We start from the raw sequence: 12,721 nt of genomic DNA on the forward strand, positions 1-12,721 counted from the left end.
TGCGACTGATGGAGACGTAGGCAAATTTTAAAGTTGCTATTTCCATTACATCACGTTAATCAGAAAATCGGTAATATACATATGCAGCGGAAAAAAATTCCGTTCCGCCCAGCGTTGGGCTCGAACCCACGAGCCTGTGAATAAGAGTCTCATGCTCTACCGACTGAGTTAGCTATGCTGCCTCGTTGGATACCTGCTGGGCAGCAGATCACACAGTACTCGTTTGGGGTGGTTGGTCCCATACAGAATCACTCCATGCTGCCTAATGTTTTCCTAACGTCACACTCGTCACGTACTTCACTTTTATATCATATTCACTTCTGAGAGGTAAAGGAATTGCATGACAATCTGCAGGGCTAGCGGCGTCAAAATTAACACACATACTTGATGTGACTCAAAAGTCGAACGAGTTACTTTCCGACGTTGTTTTAGATGTGCAAGTGCCAGTCACACCTCGCGGTGAGGCCACTCTGCCGACCATTTCGCTAGTTAACACCTGTCTTGTTGTGTGTGTTTCAAGCTCAAGACCATCTCCAAGCACAAAATGCTCAACAGCAACATTCAGACGGTTTCGTACTGCTCAATTGCTACATTAAAACGATATGTTTCTTTTTCAGAACTGGAAAAACACGACCGTGACGGGATTCGAACCTGCAATCTTCGGATCCGAAGACCGACGCCTTATCCATTAGGCCACACGGTCACTGACGACCAAGAATAACTTATATACGACTCATCTCGAAACGCTCACACCCCCTGAGGATTTGTGCTTTCGTTCCACACAGCCGCTGCTCCTTACTCTTCCCCACCCATTCGTTACATTCAACCTCTTACGAGACCGACCAAACATAGACAGGAAAACAAGACCACACACTTTGCGCATTCGTAATCGACGGCAGGGTGTCCCTCGCCGCATTTGCTGCGATGGCCATTTGCTACTTCTGCAGAAGCGGCGGCGACGACGACGACGACGACGACGACGACGTCGACCGCGAGAGGCTCTGAGATTTGTGAGAAATACATCTATAAAATGTAATTCAGACTGCCTCGTCCCACCTTATGCCGTACCGATTTGGCAAATGCTTTATCTGCGCCATTCGCCTTAATCACATCTGAGAGTAATTCTTAATAATACTCCTGTCGCTAATTGTTCCTCATCACAGATACTGTTTGCTATACGGCCACGATGCGCAACTGATTTCCAAAAGTCGTCTTCCTCCTGTGAGGATGGAACTCACGACCCCTGGTTTACTAGACCAATGCTCTACCACTGAGCTAAACAGGCGCCGCCTAGCGGCACTTTTGCGTACTTCGTCCGTACGGTCGTCTGAATCATCAGACTTCAGCTGATAACACTTCATATTTTCGACTAATATTTGCAGCTATGGCGACCCATTACTGCTTGGCTACACATGTGACACGTAACCGTGTTCTCTCCAACCAAAACCACTTGCACTTCAGAACATGACTTTCACACATGTCTACAAAATCACCTTCACTTCAAATACAGTTTTCTTGCGACTGATGGAGACGTAGGCAAATTTTAAAGTTGCTATTTCCATTACATCACGTTAATCAGAAAATTGGTAATTTACATCTGCAGCGGAAAAAAAAATTCCGTTCCGCCCAGCGTAGGGCTCGAACCCACGACCCTGTGAATAAAAGTCTCATGGTCTACCGACTGAGCTAGCCGTGCTGCCTCGTTGGATACCTGCTGGGCAGCAGATCACACAGTACTCGTTTGGGTTGGTTGGTCCCATACAGAATCTCTCCATGCTGCCTAATGTTTTCCTAACGTCACACTCGTCACGTACTTCACTTTTATATCATATTCACTTCTGAGAGGTAAAGGAATTGCATGAAAATCTGCAGAGCTAGCGGCATCAAAATTAACACACATACTTGATGTGACTCAAAAGCCGAACGAGTTACTTTCCGACGTTGTTTTAGATGTGCAAGTGCCAGTCACACCTCGCGGTGAGGCCACTCTGCCGACCATTTCGCTAGTTAACACCTGTTTTGTTGTGTGTGTTTCAAGCTCAAGACCATCTCCAAGCACAAAATGCTCAACAGCAACATTCAGACGGTTTCGTACTGCTCAATTGCTACATTATAACGATATGTTTCTTTTTCAGACCTAGAAAAACACGACCGTGACAGGATTCGAACCTGCAATCTTCGGATCCGAAGCCCGACGCCTAATCCTTTAGGCCACACGGTCACTGACGACCAAGTATAACTTATATACGACTCATCTCGAAACGCTCACACCCCCTGAGGAATTGTGCTTTCGTTCCACACAGCCGCTGCTCCTTACTCTTCCCCACCCATTCGTTACATTCAACCTCTTACGAGACCGACCAAACATAGACAGGAAAACAAGACCAGACACTTTGCGCATTCGGAATCGATGGCATGGTGTCCCTCGCCGCATTTGCTATGATGGCCATTTGCTACTTCTGCAGAAGCGGCGGCGGCGATGACGACGACGACGACGACGACGACGACCGCGAGAGGCTCTGAGATTTGTGAGAAATACATCTATAAAATGTAATTCAGAGTGCCTCATCCCACCTTATGCCGTACCGCTTTGGCAAATGCTTTATCTGCGCCATTCGCCTTAATCACATCTGAGAGTAATTCTTAATAATACTCCTGTCGCTAATTGTTCCTCATCACAGATACTGTTTGCTATACGGCCACGATGCGCAACTGATTTCCAAAATTCGTCTTGCTCCTGTGAGGATGGAACTCACGACCCCTGGTTTACTAGACCAATGCTCTACCACTGAGCTAAACAGGCGCCGCCTAGCGGCACTTTTGCGTACTTCGTCCGTACGGTCGTCTGAATCATCAGACTTCAGCTGACAACACTTCATATTTTCGACTAATATTTGCAGCTATGGCGACCCATTACTGCTTGGCTACACATGTGACACGTAACCGTGTTCTCTCCAACCAAAACCACTTGCACTTCAGAACATGACTTTCACACATGTCTACAAAATCACCTTCACTTCAAATACAGTTTTCTTGTGACTGATGGAGACGTAGGCAAATTTTAAAGTTGCTATTTCCATTACATCACGTTAATCAGAAAATCGGTAATTTACATCTGCAGCGGAAAAAAATTCCGTTCCGCCCAGCGTAGAGCTCGATCCCACGACCCTGTGAATAAGAGTCTCATGCTTTACTGACTGAGCTAGCCGTGCTGCCTCGTTGGATACCTGCTGGGCAGCAGATCACACAGTACTCGTTTGGGTAGGTTGGTCCCATACAGAATCTCTCCATGCTGCCTAATGTTTTCCTAACGTCCCACTCGTCACGTACTTCACTTTTATATCATTTTCACTTCTGAGAGGTAAAGGAATTGCATGAAAATCTGCAGAGCTAGCGGCGTCAAAATTAACACACTTACTTGATGTGACTCAAAAGCCGAACGAGTTACTTTCTCACGTTGTTTTAGATGTGCAAGTGCCAGTCACACCTCGCGGTGAGGCCACTCTGCCGACCATTTCGCTAGTTAACACCTGTTTTGTTGTGTGTGTTTCAATCTCAAGACCATCTCCAAGCACAAAATGCTCAACAGCAACACTCAGACGGTTTCGTACTGCTCAATTGCTACATTAAAACGATATGTTTCTTTTTCAGACCTAGAAAAACACGACCGTGACAGGATTCGAACCTGCAATCTTCGGATCCGAAGTCCGACGCCTTATCCATTAGGCCACACGGTCACTGACGACCAAGTATAACTTATATACGACTCATCTCGAAACGCTCACACCCCCTGAGGAATTGTGCTTTCGTTCCACACAGCCGCTGCTCCTTACTCTTCCCCACCCATGCGTTACATTCAACCCCTTACGAGACCGACCAAACATAGACAGGAAAACAAGACCACACACTTTGCGCATTCGGAATCGATGTCAGGGTGTCCCTCGCCGCATTTGCTACGATGGCCATTTGCTACTTCTGCAGAAGCAGCGGCGGCGGCGACTACGACGACGACGTCGACGACGACCGCGAGAGGCTCTGAGATTTGTGAGAAATACATCTATAAAACGTAATTCAGAGTGCCTCATCCCACCTTATGCCGTACCGCTTTGGCAAATGCTTTATCTGCGCCATTCGCCTTAATCACATCTGAGAGTAATTCTTAATAATACACCTGTCGCTAATTATTCCTCATCACAGATACTGTTTGCTATACGGCCACGATGCGCAACTGATTTCCAAAATTCGTCTTCCTCCTGTGAGGATGGAACTCACGACCCCTGGTTTACTAGACCAATGCTCTACCACTGAGCTAAACAGGCGCCGCCTAGCGGCACTTTTGCGTACTTCGTCCGTACGGTCGTCTGAATCATCAGACTTCAGCTGACAACACTTCATATTTTCGACTAATATTTGCAGCTATGGCGACCCATTACTGCTTGGCTACACATGTGACACGTAACCGTGTTCTCTCCAACCAAAACCACTTGCACTTCAGAACATGACTTTCACACATGTCTACAAAATCACCTTCACTTCAAATACAGTTTTCTTGCGACTGATGGAGACGTAGGCAAATTTTAAAGTTGCTATTTCCATTACATCACGTTAATCAGAAAATTGGTAATTTACATCTGCAGCGGAAAAAAATTCCGTTCCGCCCAGCGTAGGGCTCGAACCCACGACCCTGTGAATAAAAGTCTCATGGTCTACCGACTGAGCTAGCCGTGCTGCCTCGTTGGATACCTGCTGGGCAGCAGATCACACGATACTGGTTTGGGTTGGTTGGTCCCATACAGAATCTCTCCATGCTGCCTAATGTTTTCCTAACGTCACACTCGTCACGTACTTCACTTTTATATCATATTCACTTCTGAGAGGTAAAGGAATTGCATGAAAATCTGCAGAGCTAGCGGCATCAAAATTAACACACATACTTGATGTGACTCAAAAGCCGAACGAGTTACTTTCCGACGTTGTTTTAGATGTGCAAGTGCCAGTCACACCTCGCGGTGAGGCCACTCTGCCGACCATTTCGCTAGTTAACACCTGTTTTGTTGTGTGTGTTTCAAGCTCAAGACCATCTCCAAGCACAAAATGCTCAACAGCAACATTCAGACGGTTTCGTACTGCTCAATTGCTACATTATAACGATATGTTTCTTTTTCAGACCTAGAAAAACACGACCGTGACAGGATTCGAACCTGCAATCTTCGGATCCGAAGCCCGACGCCTTATCCTTTAGGCCACACGGTCACTGACGACCAAGTATAACTTATATACGACTCATCTCGAAACGCTCACACCCCCTGAGGAATTGTGCTTTCGTTCCACACAGCCGCTGCTCCTTACTCTTCCCCACCCATTCGTTACATTCAACCTCTTACGAGACCGACCAAACATAGACAGGAAAACAAGACCAGACACTTTGCGCATTCGGAATCGATGGCATGGTGTCCCTCGCCGCATTTGCTATGATGGCCATTTGCTACTTCTGCAGAAGCGGCGGCGGCGATGACGACGACGACGACGACGACGACGACGACGACGACGACCGCGAGAGGCTCTGAGATTTGTGAGAAATACATCTATAAAATGTAATTCAGAGTGCCTCATCCCACCTTATGCCGTACCGCTTTGGCAAATGCTTTATCTGCGCCATTCGCCTTAATCACATCTGAGAGTAATTCTTAATAATACTCCTGTCGCTAATTGTTCCTCATCACAGATACTGTTTGCTATACGGCCACGATGCGCAACTGATTTCCAAAATTCGTCTTGCTCCTGTGAGGATGGAACTCACGACCCCTGGTTTACTAGACCAATGCTCTACCACTGAGCTAAACAGGCGCCGCCTAGCGGCACTTTTGCGTACTTCGTCCGTACGGTCGTCTGAATCATCAGACTTCAGCTGACAACACTTCATATTTTCGACTAATATTTGCAGCTATGGCGACCCATTACTGCTTGGCTACACATGTGACACGTAACCGTGTTCTCTCCAACCAAAACCACTTGCACTTCAGAACATGACTTTCACACATGTCTACAAAATCACCTTCACTTCAAATACAGTTTTCTTGTGACTGATGGAGACGTAGGCAAATTTTAAAGTTGCTATTTCCATTACATCACGTTAATCAGAAAATCGGTAATTTACATCTGCAGCGGAAAAAAATTCCGTTCCGCCCAGCGTAGAGCTCGATCCCACGACCCTGTGAATAAGAGTCTCATGCTTTACTGACTGAGCTAGCCGTGCTGCCTCGTTGGATACCTGCTGGGCAGCAGATCACACAGTACTCGTTTGGGTAGGTTGGTCCCATACAGAATCTCTCCATGCTGCCTAATGTTTTCCTAACGTCCCACTCGTCACGTACTTCACTTTTATATCATTTTCACTTCTGAGAGGTAAAGGAATTGCATGAAAATCTGCAGAGCTAGCGGCGTCAAAATTAACACACTTACTTGATGTGACTCAAAAGCCGAACGAGTTACTTTCTCACGTTGTTTTAGATGTGCAAGTGCCAGTCACACCTCGCGGTGAGGCCACTCTGCCGACCATTTCGCTAGTTAACACCTGTTTTGTTGTGTGTGTTTCAATCTCAAGACCATCTCCAAGCACAAAATGCTCAACAGCAACACTCAGACGGTTTCGTACTGCTCAATTGCTACATTAAAACGATATGTTTCTTTTTCAGACCTAGAAAAACACGACCGTGACAGGATTCGAACCTGCAATCTTCGGATCCGAAATCCGACGCCTTATCCATTAGGCCACACGGTCACTGACGACCAAGTATAACTTATATACGACTCATCTCGAAACGCTCACACCCCCTGAGGAATTGTGCTTTCGTTCCACACAGCCGCTGCTCCTTACTCTTCCCCACCCATGCGTTACATTCAACCCCTTACGAGACCGACCAAACATAGACAGGAAAACAAGACCACACACTTTGCGCATTCGGAATCGATGTCAGGGTGTCCCTCGCCGCATTTGCTACGATGGCCATTTGCTACTTCTGCAGAAGCAGCGGCGGCGGCGACTACGACGACGACGTCGACGACGACCGCGAGAGGCTCTGAGATTTGTGAGAAATACATCTATAAAACGTAATTCAGAGTGCCTCATCCCACCTTATGCCGTACCGCTTTGGCAAATGCTTTATCTGCGCCATTCGCCTTAATCACATCTGAGAGTAATTCTTAATAATACTCCTGTCGCTAATTATTCCTCATCACAGATACTGTTTGCTATACGGCCACGATGCGCAACTGATTTCCAAAATTCGTCTTCCTCCTGTGAGGATGGAACTCACGACCCCTGGTTTACTAGACCAATGCTCTACCACTGAGCTAAACAGGCGCCGCCTAGCGGCACTTTTGCGTACTTCGTCCGTACGGTCGTCTGAATCATCAGACTTCAGCTGACAACACTTCATATTTTCGACTAATATTTGCAGCTATGGCGACCCATTACTGCTTGGCTACACATGTGACACGTAACCGTGTTCTCTCCAACCAAAACCACTTGCACTTCAGAACATGACTTTCACACATGTCTACAAAATCACCTTCACTTCAAATACAGTTTTCTTGCGACTGATGGAGACGTAGGCAAATTTTAAAGTTGCTATTTCCATTACATCACGTTAATCAGAAAATCGGTAATTTACATCTGCAGCGGAAAAAAATTCCGTTCCGCCCAGCGTTGGGCTCGAACCCACGACCCTGTGAATAAGAGTCTCATGCTCTACCGACTGAGCTAGCCGTGCTGCCTCGTTGGATACCTGCTGGGCAGCAGATCACACGATACTGGTTTGGGTTGGTTGGTCCCATACAGAATCTCTCCATGCTGCCTAATGTTTTCCTAACGTCACACTCGTCATGTACTTCACTTTTATATCATATTCACTTCTGAGAGGTAAAGGAATTGCATGTAAATCTGCAGAGCTAGCGGCGTCAAAATTAACACACATACTTGATGTGACTCAAAAGCCGAACAAGTTACTTTCCGACGTTGTTTTAGATGTGCAACTGCCAGTCACACCTCGCGGTGAGGCCACTCTGCCGACCATTTCGGTAGTTAACACCTTTCTTGTTGTGTGTGTTTCAAGCTCAAGACCATCTCCAAGCACAAAATGCTCAACAGCAACATTCAGACGGTTTCGTACTGCTCAATTGCTACATTAAAACGATATGTTTCTTTTTCATAACTGGAAAAACACGACCGTGACGGAATACGAACCTGCAATCTTCGGATCCGAAGTCCGACGCCTTATCCTTTAGGCCACACGGTCACTGACGACCAAGTATCACTTATATACGACTCATCTCGATACGCTCACACCCCCTGAGGAACTGTGCTTTCGTTCCACACAGCCGCTGCTCCTTACTCTTTCCCACCCATTCGTTACATTCAACCTCTTACGAGACCGACCAAACATAGACAGGAAAACAAGACCACACACTTTGCGCATTCGGAATCGATGGCAGGGTGTCCCTCGCCGCATTTGCTACGATGGCCATTTGCTACTTCTGCAGAAGCGGCGGCGGCGGCGACGACGACGACGACCACGACGACGACGACGACCGCGAGTGGCTCTGAGATTTGTGAGAAATACATCTATAAAATGTAATTCAGACTGCCTCGTCCCACCTTATGCTATACCTCTTTGGCAAATGCTTTATGTGCGCCATTTGCCTTAATCACATCTGAGAGTAATTCTTAATAATACGCCTGTCGCTAATTGTTCCTCATCACAGATACTGCTTTCTATACGGCCACGATGCGCAACTGATTTCCAAGATTCGTCTTCCCCCTGTGAGGATGGAACTCACGACCCCTGCTTTACTAGACCAATGGTCTACCACTGAGCTAAACAGGCGCCGCCTAGCGGCACTTTTGCGTACTTCGTCCGTACGGTCGTCTGAATCATCAGACCTCAGCTGACAACACTTCATATTTTCGACTAATATTTGCAGCTATGGCGACCCATTACTGCTTGGCTACACATCTGACACGTAGCCGTCTTCTCTCCAACCAAAACCACTTGCACTTCAGAACATGACTTTCACACATGTCTACAAAATCACCTTCACTTCAAATACAGTTTTCTTGCGACTGATGGAGACGTAGGCAAATTTTAAAGTTGCTATTTCCATTACATCACGTTAATCAGAAAATCGGTAATTTACATCTGCAGCGGAAGAAAATTCCGTTCCGCCCAGCGTAGGGCACGAACCCACAACCCTGTGAATAAGAGTCTCATGCTCTACCGACTGAGCTAGCCGTGCTGCCTCGTTGGATACCTGCTGGGCAGCAGATCACACAGTACTCGTTTGGGTTGGTTGGTCCCATACAGAATCTCTCCATGCTGCCTAATGTTTTCCTAACGTCACACTCGTCACGTACTTCACTTTTATATCATATTCACTTCTGAGAGGTAAAGGAATTGCATGACAATCTGCAGAGCTAGCGGCGTCAAAATTAACACACATACTTGATGTGACTCAAAAGCCGAACGAGTTACTTTCCGACGTTGTTTTAGATGTGCAAGTGCCAGTCACACCTCGCGGTGAGGCCACTCTGCCGACCATTTCGCTAGTTAACACCGGTCTTGTTGTGTGTGTTTCAGGTTCAAGACCATCTCCAAGTACAAAATGGTCAACAGCAACATTCAGACGGTTTCGTACTGCTCAATTGCTACATGAAAACGGTATGTTTCTTTTTCAGAACTGGAAAAACACGACCGTGACAGCATTCGAACCTGCAATCTTCAGATCCGAAGTCCGACGCCTTATCCATTAGGCCACACGGTCACTGACGACCAAGTATAACTTATATACGACTCATCTCGAAACGCTCACACCCCCTGAGGAATTGTGCTTTCGTTCCACACAGCCGCTGCCCCTTACTCTTCCCCACCCATTCGTTACATTCAACCTCTTACGAGACCGACCAAACATAGACAGGAAAACAAGACCACACACTTTGCGCATTCGGAATCGATGGCAGGGTGTTCCTCGCCGCATTTGCTACGATGGCCATTTGCTACTTCTGCAGAAGCGGCGGCGACGACGACGACGACGACGACGACGATGACGACCGCGAGAGGCTCTGAGATTTGTGAGAAATACATCTATAAAATGTAATTCAGACTGCCTCGTCCCACCTTATGCCGTACCGCTTTGGCAAATGCTTTATCTGCGCCATTCGCCTTAATCACATCTGAGAGTAATTCTTAATAATACTCCTGTCGCTAATTGTTCCTCATCACAGATACTGTTTGCTATACGGCTACGATGCGCAACTGATTTCCAAAACTCGTCTTCCTCCTGTGAGGATGGAACTCACGACCCCTGGTTTACTAGACCAATGCTCTACCACTGACCTAAACAGGCGCCGCCTAGCGGCACTTTTGCGTACTTCGTCCGTACGGTTGTCTGAATCATCAGACTTCAGCTGACAACACTTCATATTTTCGACTAATATTTGCAGCTATGGCGACCCATTACTGCTTGGCTACACATCTGACACGTAGCCGTCTTCTCTGCAACCAAAACCACTTGCACTTCAGAACATGACTTTCACACATGTCTACAAAATCACCTTCACTTCAAATACAGTTTTCTTGCGACTGATGGAGACGTAGGCAAATTTATAGTTGCTATTTCCATTACATCACATTAATCAGAAAATCGGTAACTTACATCTGCAGCGGAAAAAAATTCCGTTCCGGCCAGCGTAGGGCTCGAACCCACAACCCTGTGAATAAGAGTCTCATGCTCTACCGGCAGAGCTAGCCCTGCTGCCTCGTTGGATACCTGTTGGGCAGCAGATCACACAGTAATCGTTTGGGTTGGGTGGTCCCATACAGAATCTCACCATGCTTCCTAATGTTTTCCTAACGTCACACTCGTCACGTACTTCACTTTTATTTCATAATCATTTCTGAGAGGTAAAGGAATTGCATGACAATCTGCAGAGCTAGCGGCGTCAAAATTAACACACATACTTGATGTGACTCAAAAGCCGAACGAGTTACTTTCCGACGTTGTTTTAGATGTGCAAGTGCCAGTCAAAACTCGCGGTCAGGGCACTCTGCCGACCATTTCGCTAGTTAACACCGGTCTTGTTGTGTGTGTTTCAGGTTCAAGACCATCTCCAAGTACAAAATGGTCAACAGCAACATTCAGACGGTTTCGTACTGCTCAATTGCTACGTTAAAACGATATGTTTCTTTTTCAGAACTGGAAAAACACGACCGTGACAGCATTCGAACCTGCAATCTTCAGATCCGAATTCCGACGGCTTATCCATTAGGCCACACGGTCACTGACGACCAAGTATAACTTATATACTACTCATTTCGAAACCCTCACACCCCCTGAGGAACTGTGGTTTCGTTAAACACAGCCGCTGCCCCTTACTCTTCCCCACATATTCGTTACATTCAACCTCTTACGAGACCGACCAAACATAGACAGGAAAACAAGACCACACACTTTGCGCATTCGGAATCGATGGCAGGGTGTTCCTCGCCGCATTTGCTACGACGGCCATTTGCTACTTCTGCAGAAGCGGCGGCGGCGACGACAACGACGACGACGACGACCGCGAGAGGCTCTAAGATTTGTGAGAAATACATCTATAAAATGTAATTCAGTCTGCCTCGTCCCACCTTATGCCGTACCGCTTTGGCAAATGCTTTATCTGCGCCATTCGCCTTAATCACATCTGAGAGTAATTCTTAATAATACGCCTGTCGCTAATTGTTCTTCATCACAGATACTGCTTTCTATACGGCCACGACGTGCAACTGATTTCCAAGATTCGTCTTCCTCCTGTGAGGATGGAACTCACGACCCCTGCTTTACTAGACCAATGCTCTACCACTGACCTAAACAGGCGCCGCCTAGCGGCACTTTTGCGTACTTCGTCCGTACGGTCGTCTGAATCATCAGACTTCAGCTGACAACACTTCATATTTTCGACTAATATTAGCAGCTATGGCGACCCATTACTGCTTGGCTACACATCTGACACGTAGCCGATATTCTCTCCAAACAAAACCACCTGCACTTCAGAACATGACTTTCACACATGTCTACAAAATCACCTTCACCTTCAAATACAGTTTTCTTGCGACTGATGGAGACGTAGGCAAATTTTAACGTTGCTATTTCCATTACATCACGTTAATCAGAAAATCGGTAATTTACATCTGCAGCGGAAAAAAATTCCGTTCCGCCCAGCGTAGGGATCGAACCCACGACCCTGTGATTAAGAGTCTCATGCTCTACCGACTGAGCTAGCCGTGCAGCCTCGTTGGATACCTGCTGGGCAGCAGATCAAACAATACTCGTTTGGGTTGTGTGGTCCCATACAGAATCTCTCCATGCTTCCTAATGTTTTCCTAACGTCACACTCGTCACGTACTTCACTTTTATTTCATAATCATTTCTGAGAGGTAAAGGAATTGCATGACAATCTGCAGAGCTAGCGGCGTCAAAATTTACACACATACTTGATGTGACTCAAAAGCCGAACGAGTTACTTTCCGACGTTGTTTTAGATGTGCAAGTGCCAGTCACACCTCGCGGTGAGGGCACTCTGCCGACCATTTCGCTAGTTAACACCGGTCTTGTTGTGTGTGTTTCAGGTTCAAGACCATCTCCAAGTACAAAATGGTCAACAGCAACATTCAGACGGTTTCGTACT

General features: G+C 46.7%; 10 non-coding genes across 10 annotated transcripts; all 10 read right to left on the reverse strand.

Annotated features, from left to right (window-relative positions):
* Positions 1-630: 630 nt before the first annotated feature.
* On the reverse strand, positions 631-703 carry Trnar-ucg (transfer RNA arginine (anticodon UCG)). Its single transcript has one exon. It is a non-coding gene; the product is annotated as a tRNA-Arg (tRNA).
* A 920-nt stretch (positions 704-1,623) lies between these two features.
* Positions 1,624-1,696, reverse strand: Trnak-uuu (transfer RNA lysine (anticodon UUU)). The gene has a single exon. It is a non-coding gene; the product is annotated as a tRNA-Lys (tRNA).
* Positions 1,697-2,148: 452 nt separating this feature from the next.
* Trnar-ucg (transfer RNA arginine (anticodon UCG)) lies at positions 2,149-2,221 on the reverse strand. The gene has a single exon. It is a non-coding gene; the product is annotated as a tRNA-Arg (tRNA).
* A 1,443-nt stretch (positions 2,222-3,664) lies between these two features.
* Positions 3,665-3,737, reverse strand: Trnar-ucg (transfer RNA arginine (anticodon UCG)). The gene has a single exon. It is a non-coding gene; the product is annotated as a tRNA-Arg (tRNA).
* A 918-nt stretch (positions 3,738-4,655) lies between these two features.
* Positions 4,656-4,728, reverse strand: Trnak-uuu (transfer RNA lysine (anticodon UUU)). The gene has a single exon. It is a non-coding gene; the product is annotated as a tRNA-Lys (tRNA).
* Positions 4,729-5,180: 452 nt separating this feature from the next.
* Trnar-ucg (transfer RNA arginine (anticodon UCG)) lies at positions 5,181-5,253 on the reverse strand. Its single transcript has one exon. It is a non-coding gene; the product is annotated as a tRNA-Arg (tRNA).
* Positions 5,254-6,708: 1,455 nt separating this feature from the next.
* Trnar-ucg (transfer RNA arginine (anticodon UCG)) lies at positions 6,709-6,781 on the reverse strand. The gene has a single exon. It is a non-coding gene; the product is annotated as a tRNA-Arg (tRNA).
* A 918-nt stretch (positions 6,782-7,699) lies between these two features.
* On the reverse strand, positions 7,700-7,772 carry Trnak-cuu (transfer RNA lysine (anticodon CUU)). Its single transcript has one exon. It is a non-coding gene; the product is annotated as a tRNA-Lys (tRNA).
* Positions 7,773-9,746: 1,974 nt separating this feature from the next.
* On the reverse strand, positions 9,747-9,819 carry Trnar-ucg (transfer RNA arginine (anticodon UCG)). Its single transcript has one exon. It is a non-coding gene; the product is annotated as a tRNA-Arg (tRNA).
* Positions 9,820-12,248: 2,429 nt separating this feature from the next.
* Trnak-cuu (transfer RNA lysine (anticodon CUU)) lies at positions 12,249-12,321 on the reverse strand. The gene has a single exon. It is a non-coding gene; the product is annotated as a tRNA-Lys (tRNA).
* Between the last annotated feature and the right edge of the window lie 400 nt (positions 12,322-12,721).

This window comes from Schistocerca gregaria, chromosome 11, assembly GCF_023897955.1.
Source record: "Schistocerca gregaria isolate iqSchGreg1 chromosome 11, iqSchGreg1.2, whole genome shotgun sequence".
Lineage (NCBI taxonomy): Eukaryota > Metazoa > Arthropoda > Insecta > Orthoptera > Acrididae > Schistocerca > Schistocerca gregaria.